The 15,807-nt window shown below is 42.6% G+C and overlaps 1 protein-coding gene across 1 annotated transcript in view; it reads right to left on the bottom strand.

The window, feature by feature from the left end:
• LOC110210385 (dipeptidase 2-like) overlaps window positions 1-14,678 on the bottom strand; it is a 49,868-nt gene extending 35,190 nt beyond the window's left edge. The window contains exon 1 of the mRNA XM_020989302.1: window positions 14,552-14,678. The gene's annotated coding sequence lies outside the window, so the exon portion shown is untranslated. The remainder of the gene's footprint in view (window positions 1-14,551) is intronic.
• Between the last annotated feature and the right edge of the window lie 1,129 nt (window positions 14,679-15,807).

The following is a 15,807-nucleotide window of genomic DNA, read 5'->3' as shown; positions in this document are numbered from 1 at the left end:
CCCTGTTGAATGGGAATTTCACCAGGGTTGGTGTTTGAGTTGGGGCAGGGGTAGAAGGAGGGAAGGACAGTACTGTCCTTGGACAATAGTTTCAGAGAACAAAGAGTTTCATAGAGACAATAGACATTGACAATAGACATAGAACTGACAGTTTCCTCTAGTTTTCTTGCAACAGGAATTCCCAACCCAGCAAAACTGAATATAATCCTTCAGGAGAAAAAATGGTCATTCAGTGAAACAGAGGACTTTCAAGCTTTCTTGATGAAAAGACCAGAGCTGAATAGAAAATTTGACTTTCAAATACAAGACTCAAGTGGAACATGAAGAGGTAAAGAGGAAAGAGAAATCATAAGAGACTTATTAAGGCTGAACTGTTTACATTCCTGCATGGAAAGATGATATTTATAAATCATGAGACCTTTGTCAGTATTAGGGTAGTTGGAGGGAAAAAATTATATGTATGTAGATAGATAGATAGATAGATAGATAGATAGATAGATAGATAGATGACACAGGGTGAGTTGAAGATTAAGGGGTCATATCTGGAGAATAAAATTAAGGGATGAGAGAGGATTATACTAGGAGAAGAAGAAAGGATGAGGTAGAATGGGGTAAATTATCTCACAAAAAAAAACAGAAAAGAAAAGGCTTTTACAATGGAGGGGAAAGGGGGGAAGGTGAGAGGAAAAGAGTGAATCTTATTCTCATAGGATTTGGCTTAAGGAGGGAATAATATACACATTCAATTGGATATGGAAATCTGTCTTACCCTACAGGAAAATAGGCGGAGAAGGGGACAAGAGAGCAGGGGGATGATAGAGAGGAGGGCAGACTGGGAAAGGGGGTAATCAGAAGTAAATACTTCTGAGGAGGGACAGGGTCAAAAGAAAGAACAGAATAAATGGGCGGGGCAGCATAGGATTAAGGGAAATAAAGTTAGCTTTTCACAACATGTCTACTATGGAAGTGTTTTACATAACTGCACATGTATAACCTATATTGAGTTGCTTGCCTTTTCAATGAGGGTGGGTGGGGAGGGAGGAAGGGAGAAAATTTGGAACCCAAAGTTTTAAAAACACATATTTTTAAAAAATGTTTTCACATGCAACTGGGAAATAAGAAATACAGGAAATGGGGTACAGAAGTCTATCCTGCCCTACAGGAAAATAGAAGGAAAAGGGGATAAGAGAAGGGGGGGAGAGATACGAGAGGGCAGACTAGGGGAAGGGATATTCAGAATGCATGCCATCTTGGGGTGGGGGAGGGGCAAGATGGGGTGAAAATTTGGAACTCAAAATCTTGTGGGAGTAAATGTTGAAAACTAAAAATAAATTTATATTAAAAAAACCCAGGAATTCCCAACTATGGCCTTCCCCATCTAACTTTTACTATTATTCTCCACCTTCCATGGGTTATGTAGGCTAGTAAAGTTCTCCAGAGGTTACCTATCCCATTCATTCCCTTACCTCCAGACTGGACTGGATCTAACCTTCTCAGAACCACAGGTGAGCATTCATCCTTTTTATAAAAGCTTCCAAGGAGAGCACAGGATCATAGGACTTAGCAATCTTGTAGTCCAACAGCCTTATTATTATTATTATTATTATTTTTAGACAATTGGGGTTAAGTGACTTGCCCAGGGTCACACAGCTAGTAAGTGTTATATGTCTGAGGCTGGATTTGAACTCAGGTCATCCTGACTTCAGGGATGGTACTCTATCCACTGCGCCACCTAGCTGCCCCTCAACAGCCTTATTTTACAGAAAGGGAAACTGAAGCCCAACCTCCAAGTTTACATAGCTAATGAGTAAATGACAATGTCAGGATTTGAACTCAGGTCCTCTTGCCTAAAATCCAATTCTTTCTCTATTAATAGAGATTTTGCAATCTTCCTCACAAAACCCAAGTTGGGCTTTCATTCCCTTTCTATCAGAAAGATCTTACTCAATTCTTTCTCTTCTTGTAGCCTTTTATTTTCTGCCTTCTCTAGTTCTGAAGTTACTAAACCTGGGCCCTGTTATACTAAAGCCTGTTCTGGCCCAAACTCTCTGTAAACATTGCTGGCACCTTTGGTGCTACAGACTAAGGTCAGCCATCTGGCGGTGTGCCTGGGCAGGTTGGTGGCTGGATGTGAAGAAAGGCTCTGGTTACCTTCCTAAGGTGCCATCACCTTCTAGCTGGCTAGAGACTCCCAGCCTCAGGTATTTTGGTCCTTGGCAATACAGTCCTGTACATCATCAGACCCATCCTTATACTGGAGCCGCTGGCCCTTCCCATCAGTACTGTACTTCTAAGGCACAGAGTCCATTTCTGTCTTAGCCCTCAGCCTCTCCTGGACCATGGCTCCTGGCTAGCATGCTGTCCAACAGATGGAACCAGAATATACTCTCTGCCACCCCAGCTTTGGTGGCCTGAAGGAATTTAGGTGAGGTAGACCTTACCCTGTCTTCCTCTCTCCTAAAATTCTGGGCCCACTCCCAGCTGTCCCAAGCTGGTACAGGGACCTTCACTGCCTCTTCCCTCCCTATCTCACAGAAGCTGGTCTAGATTTGCAGATAGTTCCTCTCTGTCCTTAGGAGCTCCCCTCTCTTCTTTGGGTAATCTGGCCAGGGGGTGGAACTAAAGCCCAGAGAGTGACTCACTTGCAAACCACTTGGCAAAGTGCTGCCCAGTTGGCTCCCCACTGCCCCCTCCCTCCCTTCCTTCCTCCATCCTCCCCACTAAGCCACCCCTGTTCCTCCCCCTGTTGCAGCCTGCCTGTCATAGAGCAGAATAGTAGGTACACACACTTCTCAGGAAGGATTCCTGGAACAGACCACATTCACACCCTCAGGTTTCCAAGGACAAGGGAATCATCCTGAATCCAGCTGGGAAGGGGAACAGGTGAGGTAGGAATAGTAGGGAAGGGAAGGAAAAGGGAGAAAGCATTTATTAAGCACCTACTGTGTTCCAGCCACTGTACTAAGCACTTTAGAATAGGATCTTATTAGATAGAAGACCAAAGAGCAAAGCAAGCGCTAGGTAGGAGGCAATCACTACTTTCTCTCTTCTCACTCAGTCCTTTGTAGTCTGGTTTCTGACCTCATCACTCAACTGAAATTGCTCTCCCCAAGGTTAACCTTTTCTCAGTCCTACCTGCGTTCAGGGCAGCTAAGTAGTGCAGTAGAGAAGAGCACCAGGCCTGGAATCAGGAAGACTGCTCCTCCTGAGTTCAAATCTGGCCTCGGATACTTACTAGCTGTGTGACCCTGGGCAAGTCACTTAACCTTATTTACATCAGTTTCCTCATCTATAAAATGAGCTGAAGAAGGAAATGGCAAACCACTCCAGTATCTTTGCCAAGAAAACCCCAAATTGGGTCATGAAAAGTCAGACATGACTGAAAAACAAATAAAACCAAATTGTCTGACTATTCTTAGAGTCACCAGAGCTAGGAATCCATGAGAACTACATATAGTGTGGTCTTTGGTCCTTTTCTGCATCTGTTTGCTTATTTCACCTGCACAGAGGTAGAATGTGCTTCATCTATTGGGAGCTCTGGGAGAAGGGACTCTAAGTGGTTACTCAGTGTGCCATATTTGATTAAGCTGCCAGGTGGTACTGCTGGTGGGGACTCCAGCTGCTTCTTCTCTGTCTCTAGAACCCAACCTTAACTGGGGCTTGCCTGGGTTCCTTGGTTCCCAGGGTCACCTTTTAGCGCCAAAGCCCGAATTCAGTTTTATCTAGTTTGGAGCTTGCAATAGGAAACCTTATGATAATAATTTCTAAGTTATGATTCACTTGACTCTCGTTCTCACAAAGTCTGATCTCCTTCCCTACTTTGTGTGGTCTAAAAAGGCTAATGATTCACATGCAGATTAAATGTGTGTGAATAGTGAATCCTGAGAAGTGATCATGTATTCAAATTTGCTCTGTTTCAAGTCATAATGGTATTAATGTGGTCACTGGTTCCAGTCCCAATAAAATAAGCAATGTGAATTCAAATCATGCAACCACTTTGCAGGCTCCATTGTTTGCGTTAATCACGACCTAGCTACATATCTATGGAGACAAAAATGGAATTAACAGAGTTGGATTTGGACTCCTGAGCAATAAGTCAAATCTCTCCCCTCCTAGGCAAATCCCAAGTGTCAATTCCCCTGCCCATGCCGCTGCACCTGGTGTTTCGTCAGATGTGCCCACAGACCATCTTAGTGGAGGATCTCACCTGAAGCATTCTCAGACTTAAAGGCTGAAGAAGTGTGTGTAACTCCAGGCTCACCACGATCCCCTCACTGCATGGCAGGTGCAGCCCTCAAGCCCTACCCCTTTCGGAATCATTCACATCCTGGCCAGTCACCAGATGGGCTCACGGGCGTCAGGCCAGTCACCAGGTGGGCTCACGGGCGTCAGTAGAGGATGGCCAACCGAAGTTCCATTGTCAGGAAAAGTTGTCGCTTAGTGTTTTGCTCCCAGAGGGCTCCCCCCATCAACTAAGTCGAGGGACCACCTGATGAGTTCATGCTGCAACTTCACTTTCTGTGATGCATTTCTTTCTGGTATGTTCCCAGTAAACCAAGTGGAAATTACATCCTGGTTAACATTTTCCCCTATAAGGCAAGTCCAAACCTGAGGCTCATTCCTGTTGCTCATTAATCCTGGGAATGGAAGCGCTCTCTTAGTCTTTAAATATCCCACTATATAACGGCAACATTGTGTGATGATCAACTTTGATCGACTTAGCTCTTCTCAGCAATGCAAGTATCTAAAATAGCTCCAAAAGACTCATGATGGAAAATGCTATCCATATCCAGAGAAAGAACTATGGAGTCTGAATGCAGATCAAAGCATACCATTTTCTCTTTCTTTTTTTTTTCTTTCTCATGGTTTTTCCCTTTTGCTCTGATTCTTCTTCCACAATATGAATAATATGGAAATGTGTTTAATATGATTGTACATGTATAACCTATATCAGATTGCATGCCGTCATGGGGAGGGAGAAGGAAAAGTTAGAACTCTAAATCTTATAAAAATGAATGCTGAAAACTAAAAATTAATTAATTAAATTTTTGAAAAATGTCCCACTATAGTACAACATTACATAGTCTTAAACATCTGCCTTCATGAAGTGTCATGAAAACCTAAAGAGGAGACAGAAGATAGGCAACAATGTCTAATGCAAGTAGTTAAGGTGAGCAGGATTTGTTGAGTCGTTTCAGTTACATCCAACTCTTCATGACCCCATTTGGAGTTTTCTTAGCAAACGTACTAGAGTGGTTTGCCGTTTCCTTCCCTTGCTCATTTTCCAGATGAGAAAGCTGAGGCAAATGGAGTTAAGTGACTTGTCCAGGGTCACACAGCTAGTAAGTGTCTGAGGCTGTATTTGAACTCAGAAAGATGAGTCTTCCTGACTCCAAGCCCTGAACTCTATCCACTAAACCACCTAGCTTTTCTGCAAAATAGTCAGGTATATGAGTGCATATGTCAAGACAAAAAGGAGAATAGTAACCCCAAACTAGGTGTTGGAGCTCACCCCAGCATGCCAGTGGGGATTTAAGTCACAACCCACAGGGGACAGGTAGACCCTAGAGCAGAGGTATACTGATAAATGTTCAACAATCAGCTCTCTGAGGGGAAAAATTTGCACACACTGCAAACTTTTAAGTTTAATCTGCATTAACCTTTTTCTCTATCACTTTCTTATCAAAGTGATAACAAAAGCTTAACAAAAGTCAGGCAGCCCAAACCAGATTAAAATGCAATTGTTCAACAAAATGTAAATGTTTAACAAGTTTTTTTTAATTCAATACAATATAGATAATATTAATTTGTGGTTTTCTAAGTCAATATGTGGCAAAGCAATAAATTGAGTCCCAGTTTGTAGTTTGCCAATTCCCTAAGTATAAATACACATGCTGAAAATGTAACAATTGGCTCTCCCTAGGTGGGTCCAGGACTACCCTGTCCTAGGAGCTCAGGAAGTTACCTCTGTCAAACCCTGAAATAAATTAAAGTCATGAGTGGAGGAACAAAGCATCCTTCATTGAGATAACAGGGTAGCAAACCTGCCACTCTGGGGGATATCCCACGGGTGCAGAGCACAATGGATTTCTCAACCCAGAGACCCATGAAAAAGTTTTTTATACTTTTAGGAGGGATGGGGAGGAGACAATATGAGGTCTTGAGACCCCTGTGGCCCTCGGCAACCCGGACAAGGAAAACCACTTCATTCTGGTTGTTCTGCCAAATCCCAAAGGAATCCCAAAGGAAGGGGGCAAGGTCATTAGAAGCTGAGATCCAGCTTATGCTAGGTGGATAGGGTGGGAGAGTTTGAGGGGGGGTTGGAGTGGGAGGGGGACCATTTGAGGTGTGGTTTAGATCAACCTAATGGAGAGTAGGAATGTAAAGACATTATTGAAATTCTGACCTTACTAGGATCATTAAGGGAATGAATGGCTAGTAACCTTACATTTGGTATTAACAATTTTCTGCCATTATATTAACAATTTTCTGTCACTTTTAATGCAGAATTTATCCAAAATCACCACAGACGTCTGAATTCCATTCCTTTTAGAGATATAAATGACAGGATGGCAGAGGCAAATGCAGGGAAGCTGCCCTATGTACCAGACTGATAGTAACAGCCACTTGTGCCTTTATCTCCCTCAGAAATCAGTAACATTAGTCCAACCTCTTTTCTACTCTTAACCTATTAATTAACATCTCTTGTTACCAAAGTTTATCTTTAAAAGATTAAGCTTGGCCTGAACTTGGGGCCAGGCCCATGCAATGTGTATCTCTTGTATGTAATAATAAACTCCTTTTGCTATATTTTTCCTATCTATTTTCCTTATTTCTTTATGTAATGCAGAACATTATTTTACCATTTAGGTAGTAGGGCCCTTTAGGCAATGGAAAGCAAAAGTTGCTGCTTCATCTTGCCCCAGACCTCTTTCCTCCTAATTCTAAACAATAGTGAAACGTACTCCTGCATGGCTTAAGCACAGCCCATACCTCCAAAGCAAATGGATAAGAAAACTTGCAATACAATGGCTTTAGATAATTATGTTTATACCAGAAACCAGGACACCTGGTCTGGTTTGTGTGATCCCTGACCTGTAATGATGGGATGCTCGGATTCTTGTGCTTATACTTTTGCCCCAAAATGCTTCTGTAGTCTCAGAAACACTATCTCTAACAACCATTCCCCAGCCCAAGGACTCTGTGCCTAGCAGTATTCATGCATGGGCCTCAGCAAGATCCTTATCTGGCTGCTCAGGTCCTAGCCCTCAGATCATATCTCTGGAAAACTCCAAATTCCTTAGCAAGACCCTTATCTGGCTGCTCAGGAAAGTTTGCAGAGCCTTATCATATCTACACAGAGGGAGAAGGGTGTCCTTGACCAGCCAGACTTCAAAGATACATCCCCCTCCCTGTCCTGTATACTCCCTATATAAACCCTAGCTCAACCCCTGATGGGAGCTGCTTGATTTGGATGTGAATATCCCTGGCAGCCGCGCGCTAATAAAGTCCACAATTTAAAATTAGCTTGGGTGGTCAACTCGCTCATTTCTCGGTATAACATTTAGAGGAAGAATTTTCTTTCAACACCTCCTTGCCAGCCAGATACCTCCCCTACCAAGTTCTGGGGAAGCTCAGTGGCACTGATTAACCAATACACATTAGCTGAGCATCTACCAAATGAAGAGAAAGTACCCTGAGATAGCCCTAGATCTGGAGGCTGAAGACCTGGATTTGAATCCTGACTATATTAGCTACCACCTTGGTGACCTTGCAAGTAAGTCTCCTCTCTGCCTTAAATTCCTCATCTGAAAGGTTGGACCAGCTGATATCTAAGGCCTGAAGAAGGTCCTTTTCACCTCTCAAGCCTAAAATACAATATGCTAGGCATCATCATCATAATTAAAAAAAACAACCTGACATTTGTATATTTCTTTAAAATTTGCAAAGGGCTTTATGTATGTAATGGTCTGTCTTGTTGAGACTAAGCAAAGAAGATCAGAATAGGCAAAAAAAAAAAGGCTTTAAAATGAAGGGGAAGCCCCTTTAGATATAGGAGAAATAATCTGAAGCTCTAATAGGTAATAACATGACTGATATGGAAATACGTTTTGCATGACTACACATGTATAATGTATATAAAATTGCTTGTCTTCTCAATGCAGGGGGGAGGGAGGGAATTTGGAACTCAAAATTTTTAAAATGAATATTAAAGATTGTTTTTACATGTAATTGGGGGAAAATAAAATACCAAATAACTTAAAAATAGGTAATGATAATACAGATATAACATATTAAGTATAAAATAACACATATGTAAATGTACATAGGAAGTGGCCTTGCCACTGGGGCAGAAGCCTGGGTAGGGTACACTGGTTTCTCTCACACCTTTGTCTCTAGCCGCTCATCTGTATAAGACCCCAACAGGCATCTGGGGAAGTATGATAGATGAATCTGGATTGATCACCATAAGCAAAGCTAGAGACCTTACTGATGGGAGCTAAGATCCTAAACTTGGAGGTGGCAGGGTCTTAGATACCATTTGGTCCAACTCCTTCATTTTATAGAGGGAGAAGCTGAGGCTTAGAGGTTTAGTGAATTGCCCAGATCAGAGGTTGCATCAGAGGTTGACTTTTAACCCAGGTCTTCCTGAATCCCAGTCCAGCTACACCATGGTGTCTCTTCTTGATTTGAACCAGAAAGGACTGGCAAGCAGGAGAGGCTAGACCTTCCTCATCTCCTTCCTGAAGGTGACAAACCTCAGAGATAAGGTTCCGAGGCAATCAAAGAGAGGGGCAGCTAGATGGCGCAGTGAATAGAGCTCTGGCCTTGGAGTCAGGAGGACCTGAGTTCAAATCCAGCCTCAGACACTTAGCTGTGTGACCTTGGGCAAGTCACTTAACCCTGTTGCCTCACCAGAAAAAAAAACAGGGGGAGGGGAGGCAGCTTAGGTGGTGCAGTGGATAGAGCACCACCTGCCTCAGACCAAACACATGACATTTAACCCCAATTGCCTAAAACAAAAACAACAACAACAACAAAAATGTGAGGCAATCAACGAAGAGAGACCTTGGTCAACCCAAGGCCAAGGCTGGAGCTTTAATTGCCCCAACTAAAAGAACACAATAATAGTGCGGCCCCAAAGAGCATTGTAACACTCTAACCAGACTGAGCTAGCATCTGAGAGTGATGAAAGACTGTTAGCTGTTCATCAGAGAGCAAGTCTGGGGATACTGACCCTAGGGCAGGGGTAGGCTGGTAAATGTTTAACAGTCACCTCTCAGGAAAAAAAAATTGCAATGCTCTAAGAAGAGCCCAGCCTGGTAAGCAGTAGCCGTCCAGCAGTGGAGCAACTTCCTGGACTGGCTAGACCCAGCGCAGTAGTTAGAGAAGGGTCTTTCTTAAAGGAACCCAGACTTAGTGATCAATGTAAATTATTCAAGGAAATGATAGGAACCATCCAATATATCACCTTAGTCTATAAAACTTCGGTCCCTACAGAATGCCTAGCAAGACATGCTTGGTGGCTAAAAGTATACCACACACCCTCAGCTGACCTTGCCTCATTCTTTCCTGACAAGATAGAGACCATTAATGATGAACTTCCTCTTCTTATGTCAAACCCCCTGATGTCATCTTCCCATTCTCTTCTCCTTTACTAAAGTATGATCAAGAGAAGGCCCTTCTTTACAAAGCCATTCCTTTTATATGAACCCTGGAGTCCATCTTCTCTTGTCCCCAAACCATCTCCTCTTTTTCAATAATCTTCAAACTCTCCCCATCTACTTCTTCCCTACTGCCTTCCCTACTGCTTCCAGATATACCCAAGTCTCCCACACCTTTAAAAAAAAAAAACTCTCACAAGAAAGTCCTCAAGTTGTCATCCTCCATCTCTCTTCCCTTTCATGGCTAAACTCTGGGCCAAAGCTGTCTACTCTTTGTAATCTGGTTTCGGCCCTCATCACTCAGCTGAAGCAGTTCTCTCCAGTTACCAATGATCTCTTAATTGACAAATCTGGTGGTCCTTTCTGAATCCTCAATGCTTCTTGACTTCTGTGTTTCACTTGACATTATTGACCACTCTCCCCTATTGTATACTCTCCTTTTTTTGGGTTTTCATGACACTGATCTCATGACATTGATCTCTCTTGGTTCTCCTCCTATTTGAGAAGGTGGATAGAGTGCTAGGCCTGGAATCAGAAAGACTCATCTTCCTTAGTTCAAATCTGGCCTTAGATATTTACTAGCTGTGTGATCCTGGATGAGGGTTGGCCCTATTGGCTTCAGTTTCCTCATCTATAAAACGAGTTGGAGAAGAAAATGGCAAATCACTTTGGTATCTTTGCCAAGAAAACCCCAAATGGGGTCAGGAAGACTGAAAAACCACTGAACAACAGTCTTCTTTGATAGCCCCACCTATAAGAATACCCTAAGATTCTGTCCTGGGCTCTTTTCTCTTTTTTTATATTTTCTCCTTTGGTGACTTCATCAGTTCCCAAGGTCTTATGTCTATGCAGATGATGCCCAGATCTTTGTATCCAGCTGTCCTCTCTTTCCTGAATTCTAGTCCCAAATCACCAATTGCTTATTGGACATTTCAAACTGGATGTTCTAGAACTATACCAGACTCAACATGTCCAGAACATAATTTATTGTCCTTTCCCCTAAACCCACACTTCTTTCAAATTTCCCTATTTTTGTTGAGGCCACTGCATCTTTCCAGTCTCTCAATTTCAAAACCTTGGCATTAGCCTAGACTCCTCATGCCTCATCACTCCACGTATCCAGTCAGTGGTCAAATTCTGTTGTTCCTCCCTCCACAAAATCTCTTACAATATCCCCCTTCTCTTCCCACATGACCACAACTCTAGTTCACGCCGCCCTCACCTGTTGTTAATCTCCACTGGCCTCTTGATTGGTTTCCCTGCCTTATCTTCTGCCCTCTCCAGTCCATCTGCCCTGCAGCTGCTAAAGTGATTTTCCTAGACCAGTAACTTACCACTGCCCTACTCAATGAACTCCATTGACTCCTTACAGTCTCTAAGATAAAATGAAAACTATTTGGCATTTAAAGTACTTTACAACTGGACCCTATCTTACCTTTCCAGCTTTATTATGCATTATTCCTCTTCTTGCTGAATTTTATAACACTTGGAGGTTTACAAAACAATTTGCCCAATCAACCTTGTGAGGCAGTTAGTATAATTCAAGTCAACAAATGGTTATTGAGTACCTATTATGAGCCAGACACCATGCCAAATGCTGGAGATTAAAAACAAAAATGGCAGAAAGCAGTCCTTGCTCTCAAGGAGCTCATAGTTGAATTGGGTGGATAATATATAAATGATTATGTACCAACAAGATATAAGCAGAGTTAATTGGAAATAATTGCAGAAGGAAAGCACATCAGGAAAGTCTTCTTGCAGAAGGTGGGGTTTTGGCTGGAATGTCAAGAAAGCCAGAGAAGCCAAGAGATGGAAATGAGAAGGAAGAGGATTCGAGGCATAGGGAATAGTCAGTGAAAAAAGGAGATGAGGGTCTTGTGCAAGGAAAAGTAAGGGGGCCAATGTCACTAGATCTCAGAGTTCATGGAGGGGAGAATGTATGAAAAGCCTGGAAAGGTAGGTGGGACCAGGTTGCTAAATCCATTTTACAGATGAGGAAACAAATTCATAGTGGTGAAATGATCTGCCAATGGTCGAATGACTAGATAATGTCAGATTTGTTGTTTAGTCATTTCAGTCATGTCCAACTCTTCATTTTCTTGTCAAAGATATCAAAATGGTTTGCCATTTCCTTCCCCAGCTCATTTGACAGAGGAGGAAACCGAGGCAAACAAGGTTAAGTGACTTGCCCAGAGTCACACAGCTAAAAAGTGTCTGAGGACAGATTTGAACTCATGAGTTTTAGCTCTGACTGTTGACTCCCAACTCAGCACTGTCCCAAGATGACAGTGTAGCAATTATGTGGTAGTATGATGATCAGGGATGTTCAACCACTTCTATTTGGCTCTCATCCTGCTACTGACTTTACCTGGGTTTCCCAGTATAAACACTTCTCTAGTTTGAGAAGTATAGTCAAAAGCTCTTAACCTTTTGTTAGCTCTGAGCCCCGAGCCAGAGTCAGTACTTCTGAGAAAACACTTCAGTGTTAGATTGATTTCTATCTCTTCTCTGGTACTATTTCTCCCTCAATTGTCTATCAACTTTTGATCCAGTGAAACCTAGTTTGATTGGTCCAGCTCCATCCCTAGCCCCACCAAGATGCGTGTATCCGAGCTAGAAACTGGGCATTCCCCCCACCCCCACCCCCATCCTCTTGCTTGCTATGGCATAGTTAGAATTAAGCTTCCTAACTCCCTGACCCTCTTTCCTCATTCCTAATTAGTCAATTCAAAATATCCTCATTCCAGTGGCCTATATCACTCTATTGTCTTGACCCACTGGCAACAGGGTAGGCTCCCACTCCTGCTCAAATCAGCTCTTTGTCTACAGGTTCTATAAGTTTTTTAAAATTAATTTATTTTGATTTATCAACAATCACTTCCATAAGTTTTTGAGTTTTAAATTTTTCTCCTCCTCCTTTTCCACCTCCCTCCCCAAGACAGCAAGCAATCTGATATAGGCTATACAGATTCTATAAATTTGAACTCTGAATAGCTCCAGACATTAGACTAGAGTGCATCTCCTACTGCATCTCTGAAGTCCAAACCACCTTCCATGTGCTGCCCATGGGATTGTGGGGGCCACATGCCTATACAACTCCCTAGTGACATCTGTCCTCATTTCTCTGTGAATAGCAATAAAGTTTTGTTAAACGCTGTCTTTGTATGGTATCATCACTTCATCTGAAGCATACCCTCTCCTTTTGACTTGTACAACAACACCTGCAATAATCATAATAAACAGCTAACAGTTATATAGTGCTTACTACAGTGCCAGGCGCTATGCTAAATGCTTTACATTTGATCATAAAGTACACCCTAACTAGCAAATTTTATAATTCATGCTGTTCCTAAAAAAAGTAAACCTTTAAAACCAAGAAAGATAAAGAGATTTTTCCCTGTGCCCAGAGTGAAAAGACTTCAGGATCCCATAAGAACGAGGGGAGAAAGAAGCTATAGTATTACCAGCTGAGGGGGCAATGACTGTCCCAACCTACCTTGAGCTCAAGCAGTCTCACTCCCAGGGTACTGGTCCTTCCCTTTGCGGGGGTTGCCTCTGCCTGGACTTCAATGATGTAGTTTTGAAAAGCTTCCTTTTCTTTAGCCCCTTGCTGCTGCTACTTGCCTTTGTTAAGGGATGGGTTCCTCTTTGCTTCTGCCTCCTACGCTCACTGAATTTACCAAGACCACCTGGAAGTACATGGCCTGTCATTCTTCATTCTCTAGTGTTTCTTCCTTTCTGTTTAATTCAAGAGACTCATTCTCTCCTCATAAAGGGATCCCCTGCCCTGGCCCAGTCTTTCTAATGGGTCTTCTCTGACCCTTTTGCTGTAATTAAGTTTGGGAAAGACCAACTCCTTTTACAAAAGGAATGGCAGGGATGAGATAAGACAGGGGACATGTTGGGTACTACCCTAGGGACTAGAATCAGAAAGCTTCTAATAAAGGGGCCTTCTTTTCCTACAATTAATTAGAATTGGAAACCCCAGGCTTGGATTTTTTTTTGGGGGAAAATGGTGGATAGATATTGGTAATGGCATTTCTTTCACTATTTGAAGTTCAAGAGCAAAGCTCAGGCAAAAAGCTCTGCTCTCCATTGAGATGTGGGGTTCCCTCAGGACCTTCTCCATGCCCTCTCAGGATATGACTTTCCCAGCATACCTGCATATCCTTCCTTCCCAGATGTTCTGTGGTGGCTGGGGCAGATAGAAACCATCACAATCATATACCACAGCTTGTTTAGTCATTGCCCAATTGATGAACACCCTCTCAATTTCCAATTATTTGCTGCCACTAAAAGGACTGCTTTAAGCATTTTTGTACATATGTGACCAAGAATTGGCATGTATATTGTGATGTCTGTCCTGAAAGAATTCTCTCAGACTGTCTCCAAGTTAAATAAAGGCATTTATTTGGGTGATACTGGACTCTGATCCAGGATCGAGAGATTCTGAAGCCTTTTTACTCTGGGCATAGAGAAAAATCTCTTTATCTTTCTTGGTTTTAAAGGTTTACTTTTTTTTCAGGCTAGGCAATGGGGTTAAGTGACTTGCCCAGGGTCACACAGCTAGTAAGTGTCATGTATCTGAGACCCGATTTGAATAGAGGGCCGGTGCTCTATCCACTGTGCCACCTAGCTGCCCCTAAAAGTTTACTTTTTAAGGAACAGTATGAACTATAAAATTGAGTGGGCTCTGTTCCCTATGGGAAGCCAGAGCATACAGGGGGTTAGATGTCTGGTCTATGTTCAGTTTGACAGAATGGGGGGAGGGGAGCAGGGAAAAGGGAGGAGGGAGAAAAGCTCAGATTCCTAAAGAGCCTGGCCAATATGACAAGGTCGCCGTGCTTTATCTCCTACTGAGATCAGGCAGCCAGGGTCATACTCACCACGGGTCTTCGGAGCCTACCCGGATACACGAAAGGACGAGTCGATCGGGAAGTGTTCAATCACTTTTATTATATCATGTTGAAAGATTTAAGAGCAGAGAGAGCAAGTAAGCGTTCGAGCCAAGGAAAGAATAGAAAGAGCCCCTCCCGTCACCAGACCAAGCCACTTATACTCCACAATCCAATCCCGCCTCCACACTCAGGAAGAGCAATCACAATGCACAGGTGGCCAATGACGGAGACTTGGCTAGAACTCATAGGTCTAACCACCTCAAGGGACACTGAGTGGGAGTGTCGATGGAGATGTGGCAAGAGTCCAGCACTCTGCCACCTCAACCAGGTCAGCTCAACCCATGTGTATGCATAACTCTCATTCTGTTAGGAGGACGAGTATCACATCATGGACATATTCGTGACCAGCCCAGAATGGTGGGCCCTAACATTTAATGAACCTTGTCTTTGGCTGAAAGAAGGCTTGGGTCTAATTCATTTGGCCAGGACCCACGTGTTGTGATTTTGGGGTCCCAGCACTCCTAAACCCCTAAGTCTCAAGTCACATCCTGCATTCTGTTTGCATTTTGTTTTTCATCTCTTCAGGGTACAGATGATGCCTGTTCCAACTTCACCCCTATTTAACCTTCAAGTTCAAAGTTTGAGCTCTAAAGGGGATACCCACTGAAAAGAAATCGAGGTAAAGCAGGGGTCAGGGCAGTGGTTGAAATAAGAGATGTTGTCATATAACAAGATAAGGTCAAATTTTAGCCGTTTCATCAATTGGGGAATGACTTTACAAGTTGCAGTATATGATTGTGATGGAATACTATTGTTCTATAAGAAATGATGAGCAGGATACTTTCAGAAAAACTAGGAAAGACTTACATGAACTGATGCAAAGTGAAATGAGTAAAACCAGAGGAACATTCTAAGCACTAACAGCAATATTGTATGATGATCAACTGTGATTGACTTGGCTATTCTCAGCAATACAATGATCCAAGACAGGATTTATGATGAAAAATGCTATCTATCTCCAGAGAAAGAACTGAGTCTGAATGCAGACTGAAGCATACTTTTTTTTAACTTTATTTTTCTTGGGTTTTTTTTTTTGCTTGTATTTTCCTTCACAACATGACTAACACAGAAATATGTTTTGCATGACTACGCATGTATAAACTATATCAAATTGCTTTCCTTCTCAATGAGGAGGGAGGGGAGAGAGTGAGAGAGAGAATCTAGAACTCAAAATTTTAAAAAAC

The sequence above is a fragment of the Phascolarctos cinereus genome, unplaced genomic scaffold (assembly GCF_003287225.1).
Source record: "Phascolarctos cinereus isolate Bilbo 61053 unplaced genomic scaffold, phaCin_HiC Scaffold_2;HRSCAF=192, whole genome shotgun sequence".
In the NCBI taxonomy this organism is placed as follows: domain Eukaryota; kingdom Metazoa; phylum Chordata; class Mammalia; order Diprotodontia; family Phascolarctidae; genus Phascolarctos; species Phascolarctos cinereus.
Note: the sequence above shows the minus strand (reverse complement) of the source record. Positions and strands in the feature narration are given on the sequence as shown.